The sequence below is a fragment of the Papio anubis genome, chromosome 13 (genome assembly GCF_008728515.1).
Source record: "Papio anubis isolate 15944 chromosome 13, Panubis1.0, whole genome shotgun sequence".
In the NCBI taxonomy this organism is placed as follows: domain Eukaryota; kingdom Metazoa; phylum Chordata; class Mammalia; order Primates; family Cercopithecidae; genus Papio; species Papio anubis.
Window position 1 is genome coordinate 34,425,484 of NC_044988.1, and position 23,535 is coordinate 34,449,018.

Below are 23,535 nucleotides of genomic sequence, written 5' to 3' on the forward strand. Positions count from 1 at the left end.
CTGCACCCAGCCAAAATTTCTGGATTTTAAAAACTATTTGCAACATTATAATAAGATGACTTCACCCTGCCATTTTTATTTGCTCCCTCAGTGAGTGAAGTCAGGATAAACATCCTTGTCTGTTCCTCCTACCATGTACACAATAACAAGAAATAGCTGGTTGGAAAAATGAACATCTCATAATAATACGAAATACATTTAAAAGCCTTCTATTTCCTATACCTCTTGTTGGTTTTTTACTATGGTCACTGTGAAATATGTGGATTTTTTTAAAAAGCTCTAGCAGTTAAATGATGCCGTAGAACCCCAATATGGTAAGTGTAAATAATTCTAACAGTAATTTCTTATTACTATACCTCTCAAAGAAGTTTCTTCTGTAATTTAGTAAGGTCTCTCAACATTAGTCATTTTACTCAACAACAGATATGGACCTTCTCAAAGAGAAACACAGAACAAGAGAATTAATAATCTTATTTTTTTTCTTACCTATTGGTAAGAAAATGAGCTGTGCTGCTCATTTTCAATCTTTTAGATTCAGAAATTCTCTTACTAGTTTGTAGTTTTTGCTGAGGTTTCCATATTTTTAATAAGCTGGGAATAAGGACCAGCTAACTCAAGGAATTAAGTAATTTCTTTCTAACAATATTTAACCATTTGCTGATTTAAAGTTGAGCTACTGTTTTTTCTGGGTTGATTCCAAAGAGAATAGGTTTCCATTTTAAAGATTTTTAAGACTGACAATAAGAAAAAGGCCAATAAATACAAATCTGTGCCCTCATGGAAATGAACACTGAAAACTATATCCAGATGTTTGATGATCTGGGAAGAAAAGCCTCTTACCTTATAGTGAGATACATTCTCCTTCAGTTGATGAATCTCTAGAAATGACCATCTCCCTAGCCCAGCGTTCTATCTAGTGTTGCTATTTTTATTAACACCAAATTTCATACACATTCCTTTCCTAAGGAACTATAAACACGTTGACTACAAGTAACTTTTAGGAAGTGAAAGTTTCAAAGGCCAAATGATCTAGATTTTTTGATGTTGTGACTAAGATTTCTTTAATTCCTGGGGAGCAAAAGCAGGAAGCCTACATGACTTCCTGATGAACTGAGGGTGAGCAGGGAAGGCAGAGGAGGCAAGACATATTTACCAGTTTCTAACATAGCCATTGAGGAAAGAACAAGATGAATGGCTCAGGTGCAGGGAAATGAAGAACGAGGGAGAAAACATAAACTGAATGGAACTTCCCACGACGATTTTTTATGAGAAGTTTTTTGTTTGTTTGTTTTTGAGAAGGAGTCTCGTTGTCTTTCCCAGCTGCAGTGTAGTGGCGCAATCTTGGCTCACTGCAACCTCCACCTCCCGGGTTCAAGAAATTCTCCTGCGTCAGCCTCCTGAGTAGCTGGGATTACAGGCGACCGCCACCATGCCCAGCTAATTTTTGTATTTTCAGTAAAGACAGAGTTTCACCATGTTGGTCAGGCTGTTCTCGACCTCCTGACCTCCAGTGATCCACACGCCTCAGCCTCCCAAAGTGCTGGGATTACAGGAATGAGCCACCACGTGACAGAGAAGTTTTTTAAAAAAATGTAACTTTTCATTTAGGAAAAAGTTCAAATATTGGATGCTATAACAAAATTCACCATAGTTCCCTCTATCAGTGATTTAAACATGTCTGTTTTTTAATTAACTCTCTTCTTGCTGCCGGAGATAGACTACAGTGAACTATTTCTAAACAACCAGCCAAGGGGAAGCTGACTGCAACGGAGCCTCAGGGAAGGCAATGAGGGTGAGGGAAGTGGGCAGAGGGGCCCCCACTCTGCAAGGCTTTGCAGCAAGGCTACCCAAGCTATCTTGAAAGAGTCTGACTTTTTTGTTTTACATTTTATTAGAAGGCATTATGACAATCAAACATTACACTCAAAATATTACACTTAGATTTTCCTAGTGGTAAAAAGACTTTGCAAAAAAAAAAAAAAAACTTAAAGATTTTCTTCAAACAGATTATCTTCAAATAGGTGTAATATATAATTGGGGTTTTACAATTTTCAAGAGAAGTATTTGAGAACTAATGGTAGTTAAGTTCATGCACAAATACATTAAGCTGACAAACTTTTATTAGGATTTGAGTAAAGTTACTGATACATGCTGTAGATATATGAAACTAAAAAACTGAATGTTCTTTATAGAATCATTAGTCTGAGGCATGATATTAATTTATTTACAATAATTGGCAAGCAAGCAACTCAGTAAATTACTGGTACTTCAATTCTGGATTTCAATTCAGAAGTCACTGAAATCCTGGACAGTAGTTCTGACCATTTGTGTAAATAACTGCAGAATTATGGAGCATGGCTCATTAAGAAATAAGAGTAACATTCATTATGAAACAAGAAAGTATTGACTCATGTAGTAGAAAATAATAAAAGAGCAGGTGAAAGCAGCATTAAACTTAAGAACATCTCTAAATAGTGCAAATTCCTTTGTATAATGATCTCTATTCACTACTTGATCTTGCATTTTCTTTTATCCTCTGAGCTATACGATAGCATAATAACTTGGAAGCCTGTCTCTTGAAATAGGCAAAAAGAACCAAATCAAGATGTAGTTTCTTAATCCTAATTTGCACAGTTTTCATTTTTCCAAGGCATTTTCATGAAAACATTGACAAAAACGGTGGATTTTTTTTTATTTGATTGGATAACATTAAGAAATGCACTAGGGTTCATCCTCTAACCTAACACTTTTTTTTTTTTTTCTAAGACAGAGTCTCACTCTGTTGCCCAGACTGGCATGAGGTGGCACAATCTCGGTTCACTGCAACCTTCACCTCCCAGGTTCAACAGATTCTCCTGCCTTAGCCTCCCAAGTAGCTGGGATTACAGGCGCACACCACCATGCCTGGCTAATTTTTGTGTTTTAGTAGAGATGGTGTTTCACTATGTAGGACAGACTGGTCTCGAATTCCTGACCTCAGGTGATCAGCCCACCTCAGCCTCCCAAAGTGCTGGGATTACAGGCATGAATCATGACACCCGGCAAACCTAATTCTTCTAATTATACTTTACAATTCTGAAAGAATCTCTCAAGTGGATTTTGGACACTAACAAGAACACAACAAAATGATTTATTGTTTATTTTTTTATTTTTTGAGACAGGGTGTCACACTGTAGCCCAGGCTGGAGTACAGTGGTGTGATCTCGGCTCACTGCAACTTCCACCTCCCAGGTTCAAGTGATTCTCCTGCCTCAGCCTCCCAAGTAGCACACTACAGGTATGCACCACCACACACGGCTAATTTTAGTATTTTTAGTAGAGACAGGGTTTCACGGTGTTGGCCAGGCTGGTCTCGAACTCCTAACCTCAGGTGATCTGCCCACCTTAGCTTCGCAAAGTGCTGGGATTAAAGGCGTGAGCCACCGCGCCAGGTCACAACAAAATAATTTAAATGAAACATTTTCACATATGAAAAGTTAGTTTTAGAACTGCATTTAATGACTCTTTATATCCAGAAGGCATTTAAAAATAATAAATAAAGACATTTTAAGAAGGGCAAACGCCTAGCAGAAAATAGTTTTGTCTTCTAGCTAGCCTGTGCTGGAAGACTGGGTAGAAATTACGCATTTTATCATTATCATCTGAATGTAACAGAAAGAAGCCAGCTATGGATAAATCTACAACTCCAACAAAGACTAGAACAATTTAGCTCATCAAAATTAGGCACTTTATTTTCAGTGAGTTGAAGAATCACAACATGATTCTCATCTTAAAATTATACATTTCAATGTGATTCATACTTCACAGTAACAATAAAGGTAAACATAAGACTATTCTTCTACCAAAGCAGAATTTTTGAAAATCACAGTTTTAATCAAAAGTTTAAATTAACTTCCAAACTTATGTTCTCTCATGAGTAAATTTTGATGCTGGAAGCAAATATTTTAGTGGTAAGTATGAATGTGAAGGCTACAAAACAAAATTGTAGGCTTCCTACTAGTGGCAACAGATTGTAGGCTACTAGTGCCTACTAGTGGCAACCCATTAGGAAATGAGCTCATGGACTTTATTCCAGGTAAGATCAAAGAAGTGAGTGTGCTTACTACCCTCATCTTGCACATGGCTTTCCCCTCACTTTATTCACGTTTCTATTCAAATACTTCTTTCCAAAGGCAGCGCCTCTTTCCGACCTCTACATCCAGCTAGGCTATAGTGTTCATCATAGCACTTAGCTCGATTTACACTTTGTATTTCTTTTTAAATACCGGGTCTGTCATTTCTACCAAATGTCTAGGCTGTATATGAGCAGTGACTGAGTTCAATTCTGTATCCCAATCACCTTAGATAGGGGTTCATCAAATATTTGTTGAAAGAAGGAAGAAAAGAGGGCAGGAAGGAAGGAAGGAGGGAGGGAGGGAAGGAAAGAAAGAAGGAATGGAGGGTTGGGGGAAGAAATGGAGAAAAGGAGGAAGAAAAGGGAGGGAAGACGGGAGGGAAGGAAGACGGAAGGAAGCAAGGAAGCAAGCAATGGTCAGTGGCTTGAAGGTATCTGCCTAAACTAATGCACTGTGGCTAAGGAAAAATGAAAAAGCAAGAACACTGCAAACAGTTGTCCCAGCTGCCCTTAGGTCACTGAATTTACAGAGCATAAAGATACAGGGAGCACTGGCTGCCCTTGGTGTCAGCTATGCTCAGCACACTCGAATTTGTGGGCTTGTTCCTCTTCTCTATGTCTAGCTTTGAAGCAGCCCTGAGAACGTTGGTCACTTTCTTCTCCTCCTTATTTCCTTTATTTCAAAACTAGAATGGGAGGTATAGAACTTGAAGAAGGACATAGCTGAGATCTAAATATGAACTTTGTAGCTAGTCCAAAATCCAAATGGATGGGTAGAGCTAAGCCTGAACCACACTGAGGAATTAGAGCAGTAGATGAGGATACATCAGTGGATGGACAGCAAAACAGGAGCAGACAATGAATAAGGTCCTTCCAAGCTTCTTTGTGACTCTGGGAAAAGCTGGATAGGTCAGCAGCTGCACCCTTACCACTCACCAACCACAAAAGGAGAAACATCAGGTGTGGGTTACCCTCCAGCAGGTCTATGCTGCTCAGATTTAGGAAGGTGAGAAACCTGCTGCCCATAGGACTATAGCATGCCAGGGACCCTCCAGAAGCAATACGCTTTTAATCACAGATGAAAAGTATTTGATAGTTACTGAACTACGTAAAAACAATGACCAGCGATCCAAGGAGAGAAGTTAATTCTGTTAAGCCAACCAAGTAACACAAGGTTTTGCCTGGAGGAAGGAAAACAGAGAAGCAAGCTGTGATCTTCCCTTTTTGTAGCAAGTGCTTTGAATCTCCTTGGAGAAGGAAGTCCACAGAAAACAATTTGATTTCTAAGTGAGTAATAATTAGATGCTCTAAGTTTTCAATGTGATCAAGCCACAAACATCCTGGCATTTCTTCTCCACTGCACCCCAACCCACAATAGCATATGGTATATAAAGCCTTTGGGATCCTCTCACTGGAGACGTCCATATCTGAGCTACCTCATTTTACATCATAAAGCTTTGAGGAAATTATATCACGTTTAAAGACTTTTTAAAAGAAACTGCCACATGATGTTATAACATTGGGTAGCATTTTACCACCAAGTAGTGATGGGGTCAGAACAAGTCATCCCAAAATATGCCATTTTGAGGTATTATTTTGAGCTAAAAGAAACTGAGAACCAGTCAATGCAAAAAAAGCATTTTGCCTCCCCATTTGCTTAAAGTATAATTTCCCATTCGTAAAGGACATTTTTATAAGTAAATGTATCTATCTTTGCCAGAAAGAGAGTTACTCATAGATAACTTTTTCTCACCGGAGAGACTTTTATCTGCATAGCAAGGTAACCTTTATTCACCACACATTTCCTCCTCCTGCCTTCCCACAATTCGTCTCTACCACTCCCCAGTACCCCCAAATCCTTATTCCTATTCTTTACTCTAGCTTAAGATAGTATCTGTCTCAATCATGTGGCTGCTTCCTGCAGTCTCATATTTTGGTGGGACTCCTGTGCATATGTGAGTAATTAAACGTTTTTTCTCCTTTTAATCTGTCTAATGTCAATTTAATTCGTAGACCAGCCAAAAAATCTAGAAGGGTACACAGTAGCAATTTTCCCTCTCCTACAGTAGTTTTTCTCCTAAAAAATAAAGAAAACAAAATTCTTGCCATCATTATTTCACCTTACATAACTTCTGTTATAAAAGGTTACTTATTCTTCCCATTAATATGGCTCAACAGGCAGATTTTTTCCCTTTTAGAGTTGTGCATTTTTAGGGTGTCCAGTCCTTGCAACTGACAGTTCTTGAATATGAAAACTCTAATTGCTATATTTATTAAAGGTACATAGCAACAAACTATTACTTAGAAATGAATTAATTTTCAGAGGTTTTAAAATATCTAATCTAATAGAATTTCCCTTACTTGTAAGTATACTAATGTCTTTAAATACGCAAATGTTTAAATACTGAAAATATAAGCAAAATATGGAATTAAAATACGCAGGCCAGGCACGGTGGCTCATGCCTGTAATCCCAGCAATTTGGGAGGCCGAGGTGGGTGGATTCACTGGAGGTCAGGAGTTTGAGACCAGCCTAGCCAACATGGCTAAACGGCGTCTCTACTAAAAACACCAAAAATTAGCCAGGCCTGGTGGTGCACACCTGTCATCCCAGCTCCTCAGGAGGCTGAGGCAGGAGAATCACTTGAACCCGAATTAGAGGTTGCAGTGAGCCAAGATCGCACCACTGCACTCCAGTCTGGGCAACAGAGTTAAGACTCTGTCTCAAAAAAAAAATGAAATAAATAAATAAAGTGTTACTCTAATCAGCTCTTAAGGTGGTGGTAGTAATTTTTATTGTAATATGTGCAAAAAAAAAATTCACCAAAATTTGCGGGTAGATTAGCAGTTACTAATGCTAAAGTGCAGGGTCTACAGCTGAAATTCTCCTTGTGTTTTTTACTTGCTTATGTACATTAAAAAGAAAACATACAATCACAGATAGATTTTCCAAGAGAGGAAAATTACGCATAATCCCCACTCAATATAACTTCTAATACTCTGAGGTCTTCATATTCAAAATTCCCTCAAAACAAATGTGGCTTCATATTTTGGGGTGCATAACTGAAAATAATTATTTTACATTATAATTTGACATTTAAGTCACATTTAAGTTGACATTTAAGTTAAAAATCAGACCAAGTGTAAAATAAATTCCAATTCCAAATGACATCTTATTACCATAATGAAATAAATCCCTAACCTGATGGTCCCTGTATTTCTAATTTGTCTTTGGTAAATATACTTGAACTGAACCTAAACAGAACTTTAACATCATAAACCTACCAAACAGATTCAAAGATAACACAAAATTTGTGTTTACTGAACATCATCCAAATATTTCTTCTTCTAAGAAAAGCACTGTGTAAAATAATTTGAACCACCAGAACATACAAATATTATTAAAGTACTCAACCTTGTCTTTTCACCTTTGTATCCTCATTGAATAGTACAGAGGCTAGCATATTGTTATTGTTTAATAAGCATTGAGTAAGTAAACCAGTATTATTCTCTTTGGGGTTCTATCCTTAACATAAACAAATGTGAAGACGCAAATTAGAAAACCAACATATTCAACTACACTGCTATTCAGCCATATGATGTAATTCTAATACATTTTTTCAAGAAACATTCTGAGGCATTGCTTTGCAAATTCATGCCTAAGTGTAAGGATAAGTGTAGGAGAAGTGGGATGTTGGGAAACTTTACCCTCAAAAACCCCAGAAACCAAGTTAGATAAGATCTTAAGAGAGCTGGCTTAAAAATAAAAACATAATATTTTTACTTTAAAATTTTATTTTTTAAGGAAAAATAACTGCTATTGCTGGCCTTTCTTATTACTATTATTTTGCAGGGACAGGTGGCTGATAGGGGAATTTAAGGCTGTCGTTTTCAAGTATAAAAGCTTAGTATTCCATTACCCAGTCTACACAAGACACATGACTATAAGCTCAAGTCTTAGAAACTATTGGAAGTCTATCAAAGACATAAAGAAATAAGAAGGGCAACAAATTTAAATATAGGACGGGCTAGAAAAAATATGTAGATTAGATTATGCTTTTCTAGAAAACTGCATTAATTTGTCCATATTAAAGCTCTGTCTAACACTATTGTGTGTTACATGGCATTTAGAATGAGGTAAATATACAATAAAACAAACAAGAAAGCTTAATAAAGCAATAAAGAGAATTTGTAATCAAGACGGTTAGCCTCTAGCAAATTTCTATGGCCTTTAACCCAGAGAAAGATTAGAAATGACTCCAATATACCAAATAAGCTTCACAGATGAACAGAAAGACTGTATCAAAAAAACATTTTTTAAGCAGAGCCTTTCATCTAAAAGCAATATATACTACTTATAAATAAAATAAACCAGTATTTTTTACTTTGGTTTGATGTAAATTTGTTAATTGTTATATGAGGAAAATGGGTATTCACAAGCCAATATTACCTTAATTTATGTTCCAGGTGAAGATAAGAGTTGGAGTTCTATAATTTCTTTAAGGTTCCAATATCTATATCTGAAAGGTGACATCATTTTTTTTTAATTTTATTTTTTCCTTCCCAATGGCAGTGTCAAGGGGACATCAATTCTATTGTGGAAGCAGCTTCTCTATTATAAAATTCATGTAACACGCTGGAACGTTCTTTTCTCTTTGGTCAACAGACACTTGTCTCATGTTGAGTGTGGATTTTTTTTAATTACCACAGTTACAGCAAAGTCTTACCCAAAAATTTAATTTGTAATTAGGGAAGGTATCTAAAGCAGTTTGGGAGCATCAAATTCAATCTAAAATTGCTAGAAAACTTGTTACCGTTTAATAAACCATTACTTTAAATGTACATTTTTAGTGTTCCTGAATAATGCAGGTTTCTGTTAAATTTTAGAAAATTGTTTATAACAAAAACACGAACATACTATTATTTTGTTTGATTAGTGTCAACAGAAGGTAGAGACAGTATTCCCTCAAAAGAGTTTAACAGAGAAGAATGTAATGAAAGAACTCTGCACTCTCTGTGGACAGGGTTTAAGGTAACCTCAAGGGATGAAAAGGCACCCAGGGGCTGACAATAGCAGGAGACCATGAACTCTTTTAGGCTCAAAGGGGGAGGGGAAAGAAACAGTATTAACCAGATCCAGCAATAGGTGGAGCTATTGAAGTGGTACTGTCTAAAAGGATCTGTGACTTAGGAACCCACTGCCATAGCCAGACCACATACCTAAACTCACTGTCTCTCTACCCTCTAGACTCCTGCTGGGAACCACTCTGGCTGATCCCCATCGAAGCCAGAGGGCAAGGGAGCCTGGGAAATGCAGTGTGGAGGGTCAGCCTCAGAGCACAGGGCAGTGACGGACAAGGAAGAGCAGGATATGGAGGAGCCAGGTTGGGATGTTGCAGTAGGGCATCAAACAGAGAATGCTCAGGTCTCCACCTGATTTATGTCAAATAGTGATCTGAATCAGCATGACAGACTATTTTTAGAGTTCTTGTTTAAGTCAGTTTCAAAATTTTTATAAAGTGTAAAAGTAGGAGAGCAAAATTAAGTACTTAATGTTTTTTAAATTTAGGAAGAAATGATGGTTAGCACAAATCAGAATTAGCTGTAAAGTAAATACTAAGTATTGAAATAGAAGGCAAATGTCTTGACAAGAAAAAATTGAAAACAGAAATGAGCAAGGGACATTAAAAATATTAAATAAAGAAATTTACAGAACAGACCAAACCCTAGCAGAAAAAATAGTATTCTCCCCTTGATAATAGGTGGTGGAAGGCTGGGTAGAAATAAGGTTTATTTTGCTGCGTTTAATCATTATTGGTGTCAATGTAACAGATGGAAGGTGCCATTACATAATTTTAAACAGACAGCAGATTGGAACAATTTATTTCACCAATACTAGGTGCTTTGTTATAGAGCAGTGAGTTGAGGAGTCGCTAAATGATTCTTTTTGAGATGGAGTTTCACCTTGCGTCTAAGCTGGAGGGTGGCAAGGATCGATCTCAGGTCACTGCAACCTCTGCCTCCTGGATTCAAGCGATGATTCTCCTATCTCAGCCTCCCGAGTGGCTAGAATTACTGCAGGCGCACGCCACCATGCCTGGCTAATTTTCTGTATTTTTAGTAGAAACAGGGTTTCACCAAGTTAGCCAGGCTGGTCTCCAACTCCTGACCTCGGGTGATCCGCCCACCTCGGCCTCCCAACATGCTGGGATCACAGGCATGAGCCACCGCGCCCGGCCATGATTCTCATTCTTAATGCTGTAAATTTTGAAATGATTCATACTTCACAGTTAGGATAAAGGCAACGATAAGATTGTTCTACTAAAGCACAAGAAAACAATATCACAGTATTAACCAGAAGTTTAAAATTTAATCCCATTCTATGTTCTCTATTAAGTAAACTTCTATCCTGGAAGCAAATATTTTAGTCATGAGTATGAAGGGGAGGACTACAAAACAAAATGGGGTCCTTATTAATGGTTACAGATAAATCAATCCATGAGAAAATGGGCTCATGCACTTTTCTTCACATAAGATGAGAGAAGGAAATACTATTTCTATGGGCTCTGCCTGTTCATAGGTTCTGTCTCACCCTACAAGACTAATAAAGAAGAAAAAGCAGAGGATTCAAATAAACACAATCAGAAATGACAAGAGGGATAACACCACTGACCCCACAGAAATACAAACAACCATCAGAGAATACTATAAACACCTCTCTGTAAATAAACTGGAAAATCTGGAAGAAATGGGTACATTCCTGGACACATACACTCTCTCAAGACTGAACCAGGAAGAAGTTGAATCCCTGAATAGACAATGAGTTCTGAAATTGAGGCAGTAATGAACAGCCTACCAACCAAAAATAACCCAGGTCCAGATGGATTTACAGCTGAATTCTACCAGAAGTACAAAGAAGAGCTGGTACCATTTCTTCTGAAATGATTCCAAACAATTGAAAAGGAGGTACCCCTCCCTAACTAACTCTATGAGGCCAGCATCATCCCAATACCAAAATCTGGCAGAGACACAGCAAAAAAAAAAAAAAGAAAACTTCAGGCCAATATCCCTGATGAACATCGATGCAAAAATCCTCAATAAAATACTGGTGAGCCAAATTCCGCAGCACATCAAAAAGCTTATCCACCACAATCAAGATGGCTTTATCCCCAGGATGCAAGGTTGGTTCAACACACACAAATCAATAAATGTGATTCATCGCATAAACAGAACTAAAGACAAAAACCATATAATTATCTCAATAGATGCACAACAAACACCTTTGATAAAATTCAATATCCCTTCATGTTAAAAACTCACAATAAACTAAGTATTGAAGGAACACATTTCAAAATAATAAGAGCCATTTGTGACAAACCCACAGCCAATATCATACTGAATGGGCAAAAGCTGGATGACATGATCCAATTTCTAGAAAACCCCATTGACTCAGCCCAAAAGCTTCTTAAGTTGATAAGCAACTTCAGCAAAGTCTCAGGATACAAAATCCATGTGCAGAAATCACAAGCATTCCTATACACCAACAATAGACAAGCAGAGAGCCAAATCATGAATGAATTCCCATTCACAGCTGCCACAAAGAGAATAAAATGCCTAGGAATACAGCTAACAAGGGAAGTGAAAGACCTTTTCAAGGAGAACTACAAACCACTGCTCAAGGAAATCAGAGAGGACATAAGCAGATGGATAGGAAGAATCAATATTGAAAAAATGGCCATATTGCCCAAAACAATTGATAGATTCAATGCTACTCCCATTAAATTACCATTGACATTCTTCACAGAATTAGAAAAAAAAGTATTTTAAAATTCTTATGGAACCAAAAAAGAGCTCACATAGCCAGAAAATCTTAAACAAAAAGAGCAAAGCTGGAGGCATCATGCTACCTGACTTCAAACTATACTACGAGGCTACAGTAATCAAAACAACATGGTACTGGTATTAAAAAAAATAGACACATAAACCAATGGAACAGAATAGATAACTCAGAAATGAAACTGCATATCTACAATCATCTGATCTTTGACAAACCTGACAAAACGACTAGAATTCCAGTCTGACTAGAATTCGCCAGGCTGGAATTTCCTAATCCTAGCAAGCCTGGGGGCGCTGCAGGAGGACAGGGCCTGTTTCATCCCTTATCTGCAACTGCATAACACAGAGCAGACACCCCCAGAGCAGCCATTTTAGAGGTCCCCCCCCGCCGGGAATGCATTCTTGTCCCAGGGCTGTTAATTATTAATATTCTTTACTGGGGAAAGAATTCAGCAACATTTCTCTTACCCGTTTTCAGTAATAAGAGAAATATGGCTCTGTCCTGCCTGGCCCACAGGCAGCCAGACTTTAAGGTTATCTCCCTTGTTCCCTGAAAATTGCTGTTATCCTGTTCTTAAGGTGACCAGATTTCATACTGTTCAAACACACATGCTTTATGAACAATTTGTGCAGTTAACACAATCATCACTGGGTCATGAGGTGACATACATCCTCAGCTTACAAAGATGACAGGATTAAGAGATTAAAGTAAAGACAGACATAGGAAATTATAAGAGTAATGATTGGGGAAGTGATAAACATCCATGAAATCTTCACAATTTATGTTCTTCTGACACAGCTTCAGCACGTCCCTCTGTTTGGGGTCCCTGACTTCCTGCAACAAATAACAGACTGGATAAAGAAAGTGTCGTACATATACAGCATGGAATACTATGCAGTCATAAAAAGGAACAAGATCATGTCCTTTGCAGGGAAATGGATGAAGCTGGAAGCCATTATCCTCAGCAAACTAATGCAGGAACAGAAAACCAAACACCGCATGTTCTCACTTACAAGTGGGAGCTGAACAATGAGAACACATGGACACAGGGAGGGGAACAATATTCACTGGAGCCTGTTGGGGGAGGGTGGGCCAGGGGGAGAACATTGGGGTAAAGAGCTAATGCATCCTGGGCTTAATACCTAGGAGATGGGTTGACAGGTTCAGCAAACCACCATGGCACACGTTAGCCTATGTAACAAACAGGCGCATCCTGCATATATACTCTGGAACTAATAAAAACCTACATATTGGCTACAACATACACTACTCAGGTAATGGGTGCATTAAAATCTCAGAATTCACCACTATAGAATTCATCCATGTAATCAAAAACCACTTGTACCCAAAAGCTATTGAAAATTTTAAAAATATTAAAAATAAAAATGAAGTTAAGGTACAAGGTCTACAGTTGCAGCTCTCACTGTGCTTTTTGTTTGTGTACATTATAGAATAAAATGTAATTGCAGTTTTTTTCAGGAAAGAAAAATCACCTATAGTCCCTCACTTTTATATTGCTTTTAAAACTGAGGTCTTCATGTACAAAATTTTCTCAAAGTAAATATTTCTTCAAATTAATTTTGGAGTACATAAATAATCTTATTCTATAATTTGGCATCTAAAACATGTACAGTGATTGACAATCAAATGAATGCTCCCATATATAACAAAAATTCAGATGCTAAATGACAAAATTATCCTACCATAATAAATAAATCCCTAACCCAATGGCCCTATATTGCTAAATTGTCTTCAGTAAATATATTTGAACTGAACCTACCCATGAACTTAAACTAACATCACTAATTTTTCATATACACAAAGACAACACCAAATTTGTGTTTATTGAACACAATCTAAATAGTTCTTCTTCTAAGAAAAGCACTATGTGATATAATTTGAAACACTTCAGAGCATTTAATTATTATAAAACTTCTCAACCTTGTGTTTTTATCTTTATATCCTTATTGACTAGCACAGGGCCTGGCATATTGTCAGGCCTTTAAAAAGTATTGAATAAATAAATTAGTATTACAATATTCTATTTTGGGTTCTATCTGTAATATAAATATGTCTGATTACATCTCTAGGAGGCATTATGATGTTGTTCTTACAAATTTTTCAAAAAAAAAAAAATTCTGAAGCATTGCTTTGCAAATCCACACCTAAAGTGATGTCTCAAGAATAGGAGAAGTGGAGAATTTGGAGACTTTACCCTAAAAAACCTAGGAATCAAGTTAGATAAGATCTTTAAATAATTGGCTTAAAAATAGCAACATTTGGCCTTAAAACCATAATTTTAAAAGAAAAGGAAAATGCTATCGCCACTCTTAATTGCACCTGTAACTACAGTGTGTGTGTGTCTGTGTGTGTATGATTGATATTAGCATTTAATGCTGCCATTTTCAAGTACTACAAAGGTTTAGTGTTTCATTGCCTAATCTGTATATGGACAACTCTATTATAAGCCCAGGACATGGAATTTAACAGAAGCCCACCAAAGACATGTAGAAATTTTCCCTGAGGGAATAACTGGTCTAAATTTGGAGGGGCTAGAAAAAAAGTTTTATTTTAGATTATATTTTGCTATAAAATCATATTATCTTGTTGACACTGAAAGTGGCTTTTGAACTGTGTAATGGGCAGAGGTTGGAAGAGAGTAGAGGGCTCAGAGGAAGACAGGAGGATGAGAGAAAGTTGGATCTTCCTAAAGACTTGTTGAATGGTTGTGACCCAAATGCTGATAGTGATATGGACAGAGATGGCCAGGCGGATGAGGTTTCAGATGGAAATGAAAAACCTATGGGAAGCAGAGCAGTCACTTCTGCTAAGCTTTAGCAAAGAGACTGGCTGCACTGTGCCCTGCCAAGGGATATGTGCAACTTTGAGCTTGAGAGTGATGATTTAGGGTATCTGGTGGAAGAAATTTCTAACCAGCAAAACATTCAAGATGTAGACTGGCTGCTTCTAGCAGCCTAGGCTTATATGTACAAGCAAAGAAATGACCTAAAACTGGAACTTATATTTAAAAGGGAGCATAGAAGTTTACGAAATTTGTAGCATGGCCATATGGTAGAAAAGAAAAGTCCATTTGTGGATGAAGAATTCAAGCAGTCTGCATCAATTTGCATAAGTAAAGAGGAGCCAAGTCTAATAGTCAAGACAATAAAGAAAAGGCCTGAAGACATTTCAGAGACCTTTGCAGCAGCCCCTCCCATCATAGGCCCAGAGGCCTAAGACGACAGAATGGTTTCCTGGTTTCCTGGGCCAGGCTGAAAGCCCCACTTCCCTGCACAGCCTCGGGACACTGTTCCCCACATCATTGTCACTCCAGCTCCAGCCTTAGGTCAGATACAGCTCAGATACCGATACAGCTCAGGTCACTGCTTCAGAGGGTACAAGCTGTAAGCCTTAGCAGCTTCCAGGTGATGCTAAGCCTGTGAGTATGCAGCATATAAGAGTTGAGGCTTGGGAGCCTCTTCCTAGATTATGGAGGATGTATGGAAAAGTCTGGATGTCCAGACAGAAGCCTGCTGCAGGGGGAGATTCCTCATGGAGAACCTCTATTAGAGCAGTACGGAGGGGAAATATGGGGTTGAAGCCCCCACACAGATTCTACTGGGGCACTGTGATGGTTAATACTAAGTGTCAACTTGATTGGATTGAAGGATGCAAAGTATTAATCCTGGGTATATCTGTGAGGGTGTTACCAAAGGAGATTAACATTTGAGTCAGTGGGCTGGGGAAGGCAGATCCACCCTTAATCTGGATGGGCACCATCTAATCAGCTGCCAGTGAATATAAAGCAGGCAGAAAGATGTGAAAAAGTTAGACTGGCCTAGCCTCATGGCCTACATCTTTCTCCCGTGCTGGATGTTTCCTGCCCTTGAACATCGGACTTCAAGTTCTTCAGTTTTGGAACTCAGACTGGCTATCCTTGCTCCTTAGCCTGCAGACAGCCTATTGTGGGACCTTGTGATTATGTGAGTTAATACTTAATAAACTCCCCTTTATATATATATACCCAGAATGGCAGATCCACTGACAGCTTGGACCCTGCATCTGGAAAAGCCACAGACACTCAACACCAGCCTATAAGAGCAGTTGTAGGGGCTGAACCTTGCAAAGCCACAGGCGTGGAGCTGCCCAAAGCTTTGGGAGCCCATCCCTCACACCAGTGTGCGCTGGATGTGGGACATGAAGTCAAAGGAGATTAGTTTGGAGCTTTAAGGTTTAACGACTGCCCTGCTGGGTTTCAGATTCATGGGGCCTGTAGCCCCTTTCTTTTGGCCAAATTCTCCTATTTAATGAGAGTGTTTACCCAGTGTATCTTGGAATACCTCCACTGTATCTTGGAATAATGAAATTCTAACTTTTTTTTTCCAGAAACATTCTAAGGCATGGTTTTTCAAATTCTTATCTAAGTTTAAGAACAAGCATAGGTGAAGTGGGACCTGGAGAAATTTTTACCTTTAAAAACCCTAGAAACCAAGCATATAAGACAATAAAATGATTGCTTTTTAAATAATAAAATAATATTTTGACTTTAAAACTTTATATTTAAAAGCAAGAAAAAAATGCTATTGCTGGCCTTAATTGTACCTATTCATTTTTCTATTTGTGACTGAAATAAGCATTTAAGGCGATCATTTTGAAGTATAAAAGTTTATGCTTCATTACACAATCTGTGCAATCGACCTCACTATAAACTCAAGACATAGAAATTAACAGAAGTGGGTGGGCACGGTGGCTCATGCCTGTAATCCCAGCATTTTGGGAGGCTGAGTCAAGTGGATCACTTGAGGTCAGGAGTTTAAAACCAGCCTAGGCAACACAACAAGGTGAAACCCCATCTCTACTAAAAAAAAATAATACAAAAATTAGCCGATGTGCTCACTTGAACCCAGGAGGCAGAGGTTGCAGTGGGCAGTGGGCCAAGATCGTGCCACCGCACATCAGCCTGGGTGACAGAGCGAGACTCTGTCTCAAAAAAAAAAAAAAGAAATTAACAGCAGTCACCAAAATCATGGTGAAATCATAATTAAGGCAATAAGCAATTTAAGCAGGCAGGGTTGGGAAAATTATGTTTTAGATTATGCTTCTCTACAAAACTGAATTTGTTCATACTGAGACTTTGTCTAACACTATTGTCTGTTGCATAGCTCTTGGAATAAGGCAGATCCACAGTAGAAAATTAAAATGGTTCACTTCTAGTACAGGTTTATGGCCTGTACCACAGAGAAAGATTAGAAATGGCATCAGTATATCAAATAAGCATTCACAAATGAACAATAAAATTTTGTCTCCATTTTTTAAAGCACAGCCTTTTACCTTGAGACCAATATACAACACTCTAGATGAAATAAATCAGCATTATTTACTTCAGCTGGATATAATATTGTTAATTGTTAAATGGCTAAAGAAAATGGGTATTTGTATGACAATATTTAGCTTAACTTACTCTCTGGTTATGTATATAATGAAACTAGAGATGAAAGAAAAAATGGAATAGTCATTATGAGCAAATAAAGCAGGTAAGAAAAGAAGGAAATGGGTCAGCTGCGGTGGCTCACACCTGTAATCCCAGCTTTGGGAGGCCAAGGCAGGCAGATCACCTGAGGTCGGGAGTTTGAGACCAGCCTGGCCAATGTGGTGAAACCTCATCTCTACTGAAAATACAAAAATTAGCCAGGCCATGGTGGCATGCATCTATAATCTCAGCTACTCAGGAGGCTGAGGCAAGAGAATCACTTGAACCCAGAAGGCAGAGGTTGCAGTGAGCCAAAATTGTGCCACTGCACTCTAGCCTGGGAGACAGAGCAAGATCCTTTTCAAAACAACAACAACAACAACAAAGAAAGAAAAGAGGGAAACATTATTGAGCATCTACTCTGCTACATGAACCAGTTCTTGGGTATCCTTCTCCCCATCTTAGAGATGAAGAAGCCAGACTCAGAGAGCCTGTGTCACTTATCCATGGTCACTGAACCAGTAAGTGATGGAGTCAGGTTCAGACACAGGTATGTGTGACTCCAAAACCTGTGAACCTCCAAGTGCACACAAAGAAGAATGAATCCACAGCCCTCAGTAGCCATATCATGACATTAAGCCACTGCGAACACAGCCCCTTGCCGGCTAGGGAAGAAACCCAACTATAAGAATATATTTCTAATTACTGACAAGATATGACATTTTTAAATTTAACTTAAAATTTTAGTTTTTTGTTGGTTTAGCCTACAGTTTATTTATAAGCTTCTGGAAGAGATTAAAATAGACTTAAAAGAATGGAAAAACATTTCCTATTCTTGAATAAAATGACTCCACAGTTCTTCATAAATAAACTTATAAATTAATAAAATCCCAATGAAAAATATCAGCAGACTATTTTATACTTGGGCATGTTGATACTAAAATTTCTGTGGAAAATCAAACATGCAAGATTATCCAAGAAAACACTGAAAAAGAAAAACTACAATGGCATACTAGCCTCAACAAGCATTAAACCATACTAAAAAGTGTCTGTAATTAAAACACTACAGGACTAGTACATGACTAGACAAACTGACCAGTGAATTAGAGTGTCCAGAAATAAATGCAAGTACATACTGAGACTTAGTATGTGATAAAGGTAGTATCTCAACTCACTGGGGGTAAAGATAGACTTTGTAATAAGTAGTATAGGTACTGCAAGGTAGCCATCAGAAAAAGATAAGATTAGCCCTATCTCATAACATATATGAGAATTAACCCCAAATGGATTTGGACTCTAAATGTCAATAAATGAGGCTATACAAGTTGCTATGGTTTGAATGTGTCCTCCCAAAGTTCATGTGTTGGAAACTTAATCCTTTATCCTCATGAATGAATAAATGCTGGCTCTGCACTCATGAATAAATTAATGTCCCTGTCATGTGAGTAGGTTTGTTATCATGGCTTTGTTATAAAACCAAGCTTTCTTGGGCTAGCTTGCTGTGTCTCACCATGTGATGCTTCCTGCCATGTCCTGATGCAGAAGGAAGGAGACTTCTCAGCCTCTAGAACCATGAGCTAAATCAATCTCTATTCTTTATAAATTACCCAGTCTGTATATTGGATTATAGCAACAGAAAATGAATGAAGACAAAAGTACCACAGGAAACAAGGATAACTGTGGTACAGGGAAAAGCTTTCTAAATGAAGAACCAAAATATAGAGGCAATAAAATATTGATAACTTGATCACATAAAACTAAACTTTTTTTCATGGTGTAAAAATTTTTAAACCACCATAAACAAGTGACAAACTCAGATAAAATATTAGGAAGATATATCCATAGACAAGAGGCCAATACTCCTAATATACAAAGAACCCTTGAGGAACAGTAGATAAAAGCCCAATAAACAGAAAATTCACAAAAAACAAGATCTATAAATGGCCCTCAAACATGAGAAAATGTTTAAACTCACAGTTAAAGAAAAGCAAATTAAAGCAAGACCGAGATACCACTTCTTGCTTGTCAGGCTGGCAAAAACTAAAAAGCAAGACAACACACTTTGTTGCTGAGACTTTGGGAAAATAGCCACTTTCAGATTGATAAACCCTTCTGAAGAGAAACGTAGCAATGTCTAACAAGTACTTGCCTTTAACTCAGCAATCTCAACTCTAAAAATCTACCTTGAAGATACACCTCCAACAATAGAAAAATATGAAAGTACAAAGTTATTCATTGAAGCACTGTTTGTAAGAGCAAAATATTGGAAATAATCTAAGTATCTGGGGTGGGCAGAATAATGGGCCCTCAAAGAAGCCCATGTCTAATCCTCAGAACCTGTGAATCTATCTCCTTACATGGCAAAAAAGGACTTTGTAGGTGTGACTAAGCTCAGCATTTTGAGATGGGAAGAGAAGAGTATCCTGTATTATCCAGTCCCAGTGTAATCACAAGAGTCCTAAAAGTGAAAGATGGAGGCAAGAGAGTCAGAATTAGAGAGAAATGAAGATGCCATGCTGCTAGCTTAAATATGGAGGAAGGGCCCATGAGCCAAGGAGTGCAGGCAGCCTCTAGAAACTAAAAAAAGGCAAGGAAAGAGGTTTTCTCCTAGACCCTCCAGAAGAAATGCAGCCCCCCTCACATCTTGATTTTTATCCATTGAGAACCATTTCAAACTTCTGGCCTTCAGAAATATAAGATAAAAAATTTTATGTTGTTTTAAATCACTAAGTTTGTGATAATCTGTTACAGCAATAGAAAACTAATACAGTGTACATACATTATTTGAATAAATTTTGATATAGCTACACAATAAAATTCTATGCAACCATTTTTTTAAATGATAAAGATCTCTGAATTGATTTGGAGTGGTTTCCAGGATATACTGTTAAATGAAAAATGCAAAGTAAACAAGGTATCAATGATATGCTACCCTTCGCACATAAGAGAAGGGGGCATAAGAAAATACACATGTAGCTATTCACTGTACCAAATCAATGTAGAAAGGACAAACCAAAGATTTATGTTGGTTAAGAAATTAAACACCTATAGAGGAAGTGTGGTAACAGGGTATTATAAAGAGGAGGGGGAATGTGAATGGGTTAATAGGGAGAAAGAGGAAGAACATTTCTTGAAGTGTATCTTGTTTGTTTGTTTGTTTGTTTGTTTGTTTAAGACGGAGTCTCGCTCTGTCACCAGGCTGGAGTGCAATGGCGCCATCTCGGCTCACTGCAACCTCCACTTCCTAGGTTCAAGCGATTCTGCTGCCTCAGCCTCCCCAAGTAGCTGGGATTACAGGCGCCCGCCACCACACCCAACTAACTTTTGTATTTTTAGTAGAGACAGAGGTTTCACCATGTTGGCCAGGCTGGTCTCAAAGCCCTGACTTCAGGTGATCTGCCTATCTTGGCCTCCCAAAGTGCTGGGATTACAGGCATGAGCTACCACGAATGTATCTTTTTATATAGCTTTGACTATTAGAACCATAGCAATGTTTCATATACTCCTCAGCCCTATAATTAATTAAAATCAACCAGATGTGGAGAGAATACAAAGTATAACAAATAAATCCAACTGCATTACAAGTCAATAAACTAACACTGAAGGAGCCAGGAAAAACTAACCTTATTAACTTCTGAAAACAGTATTTTGACTGGATACTGTGAAGACAAAAAGAACATACAAATAATGTCCTCTAGTTATTGAATCTGTTTCTTACAGGGGTACATATGGGCAATTCTAAAACTATTTTATGTGTCTACTGGGATTGAAGTGAATATAGTGTAAAGTGTCTCAGTACCTGAGGAAAAACAACTTACAGATAAAGAAAAGGAAAGAGCTAGAATGAAATGTGTCACACTGGATTGGAATTAGAGGTGCCAATATGAACTTGTGGTTTAGAAAATATATACAGATAGGTAGATACAGAAATAAATACAGATGTGTGTCTATGCATGGGTTCATATACATACATGTCTTTGCTGAGAGAACCTAGGGACAATCGTTATAACAGTAAGCATAACCAGAGCCCAGGTCTTGATTTCCAAATATCATTCTCTGACAAAAGGAACCAGGACTCCATGAAGAAGTCAATAATTCCAGGCCTGGAGCAGGAACAATATAAGATGAGCCTGGCATATACTGTGATCACAGAAAAGAAGCAAGTACTCAAAAAAGGATGAGTTCTATTAAAATGATATAGAAAGCAAATGGAAGTTGGTCAAAGTCAAGGCTGAAACAATCTGAGCCACAAAATAAATAATGATGGCACTAGCTTATAACCCACAGAATAAAATGTCCATGAAAACATATTGATATAAATAATTGAATAAATAAACACACAAAGAAGGGACAGCTCTTCCAATTAACAAATACAGATGAAATGAAGTAAATAAAAAAAAATCAGTATTAGGCAAACCTCAGAGTAATAATTGTTGCATGTAAGATCCCACCAATGAAAGATGAAATCAGTGGGCAAAAGTTCAAGAAGAAGCAGGATATTAACAAAGTCTCAAAGTATTTCCTCAAAGATATTTATCAATTAGAAAGAAAAAATAGTAATTTTACAGTGTATATAAACTTGATGGATACAACCTTAACCAAGTGATCAAGGTTAACACCACTAGCAATAAGACATATCAACTTCATGTATCCTCTGATACAATGCAACAAGGAAGACACAAAAGCAGCTTATGGTTTAAGAAAACTAAGCGAAAACATTCACAATCTCAATCTAATTATGAGAAAATATTGAACAAACCCAAAGTAAGAAATTCTACTAAATAAATGACCAGTATTTCTCAAAAGTACTTATCATAAAAGCCAAGGAAAGAAAGAATAACTGTCACAGATGGGAGGAGATTGAGAAGACACCAATTAAATGTAATGCGAGATCTTGGGTTTGATCCTGGAACAGAAAAGGGACTTTAGGAGAAAAACTGGTGAAATGAAAAAAAAAAAAAAAAAAATCAGTGGTTCAAATAGTATTGTATCAATATTAATCTCCCGGTTTTGATCACTGTACAATTATTTTGTAAATTGTTAATATTAGAGAAAGCCGGATAAAGGATATACTTGAACTCTCCATGTTTTGCACCTTTTCTGCAAATCTAAAATTATTTCAAAATTAAACATTTTTTTAAAATATGGATTCACTTTTATTCTGAATATCATGAGTTTATTCAAGTCTAATAATACTGCAGATCGTTTTCCTTAATACTCAACATTAAAGACATCTATGGGGGCTTTTTTCTCTCTCTAGAAATCCTCCTCCTCCTGCTGCCCTAAATTCTTCATCATCTTAAGGAACCAGGTAAAGTAGAAACAAGACACGTAGAAGTCTAAAGATTTTAATAGCAAGGTTACCTGAAATTCTTTTGAAATATGGTAGGGTGACTATGTATCTATCTGTATACATATTATCAAAATGTATAAAGAGGCAAAAACAATTATTAAAGCTATAGGATCATTTTAAATCATTTTGTACCTGAAACCCTGCATATAGTAGGCAATTGTAAATGCCTCACAGAATTAATAAATAATAAAGCAATCTACCCCCTTGCCCAAGCAATGAAGAACAAAACTTAACAAAAATTTGCTCTCTTCAGATTTATGAAAATAAAATTATAGCTTGGAGAAAAAAAAAAAAAGCTTTCTGATGGTTACTAGATTCATTGGTCTCACTTAAGTTTGGGAACAAATCTAAAAACAGTGTGTCTGCCCTGGAGAAGTGTCTGTCCTGGACCCATTGTTTGCATGGAAGGGCTAGGCAGCCAAGGATCAGCTTGGTGGCTTGACCCTTCTTTGCCATTTATCTACCTTTGTAGAAAAGTGCCTGTGGCACTAATGACCTTTAATAACTGTTCTACTTTCACTTCTTACCATTTCTGGACATCAGAATATAGGAAATATTAAAAGTATTTTCATTAGCTCCCCTAAGTGACTGCAGACATATTAGTATCTGCCCCACATTTTAAGAGACTTGGTGGACATTTTTAGTAGGCTCTTTGAAAGTTAAATAATGCATAATAGTATTTGCATTTAGATACAGTCCTTCATACTACAACTAAGCTAACTTATTTCCACTCATTTCAGCATTGAAAGAGAAAGACACAGCA

The 23,535-nt window shown here is 37.4% G+C and overlaps 1 protein-coding gene across 7 annotated transcripts in view; it reads right to left on the bottom strand.

The window, feature by feature from the left end:
* PLGRKT (plasminogen receptor with a C-terminal lysine) overlaps positions 1–23,535 on the bottom strand; it is a 244,267-nt gene that overhangs the window by 36,017 nt on the left and 184,715 nt on the right. The gene's annotated exons all lie outside the window — the stretch shown is intronic.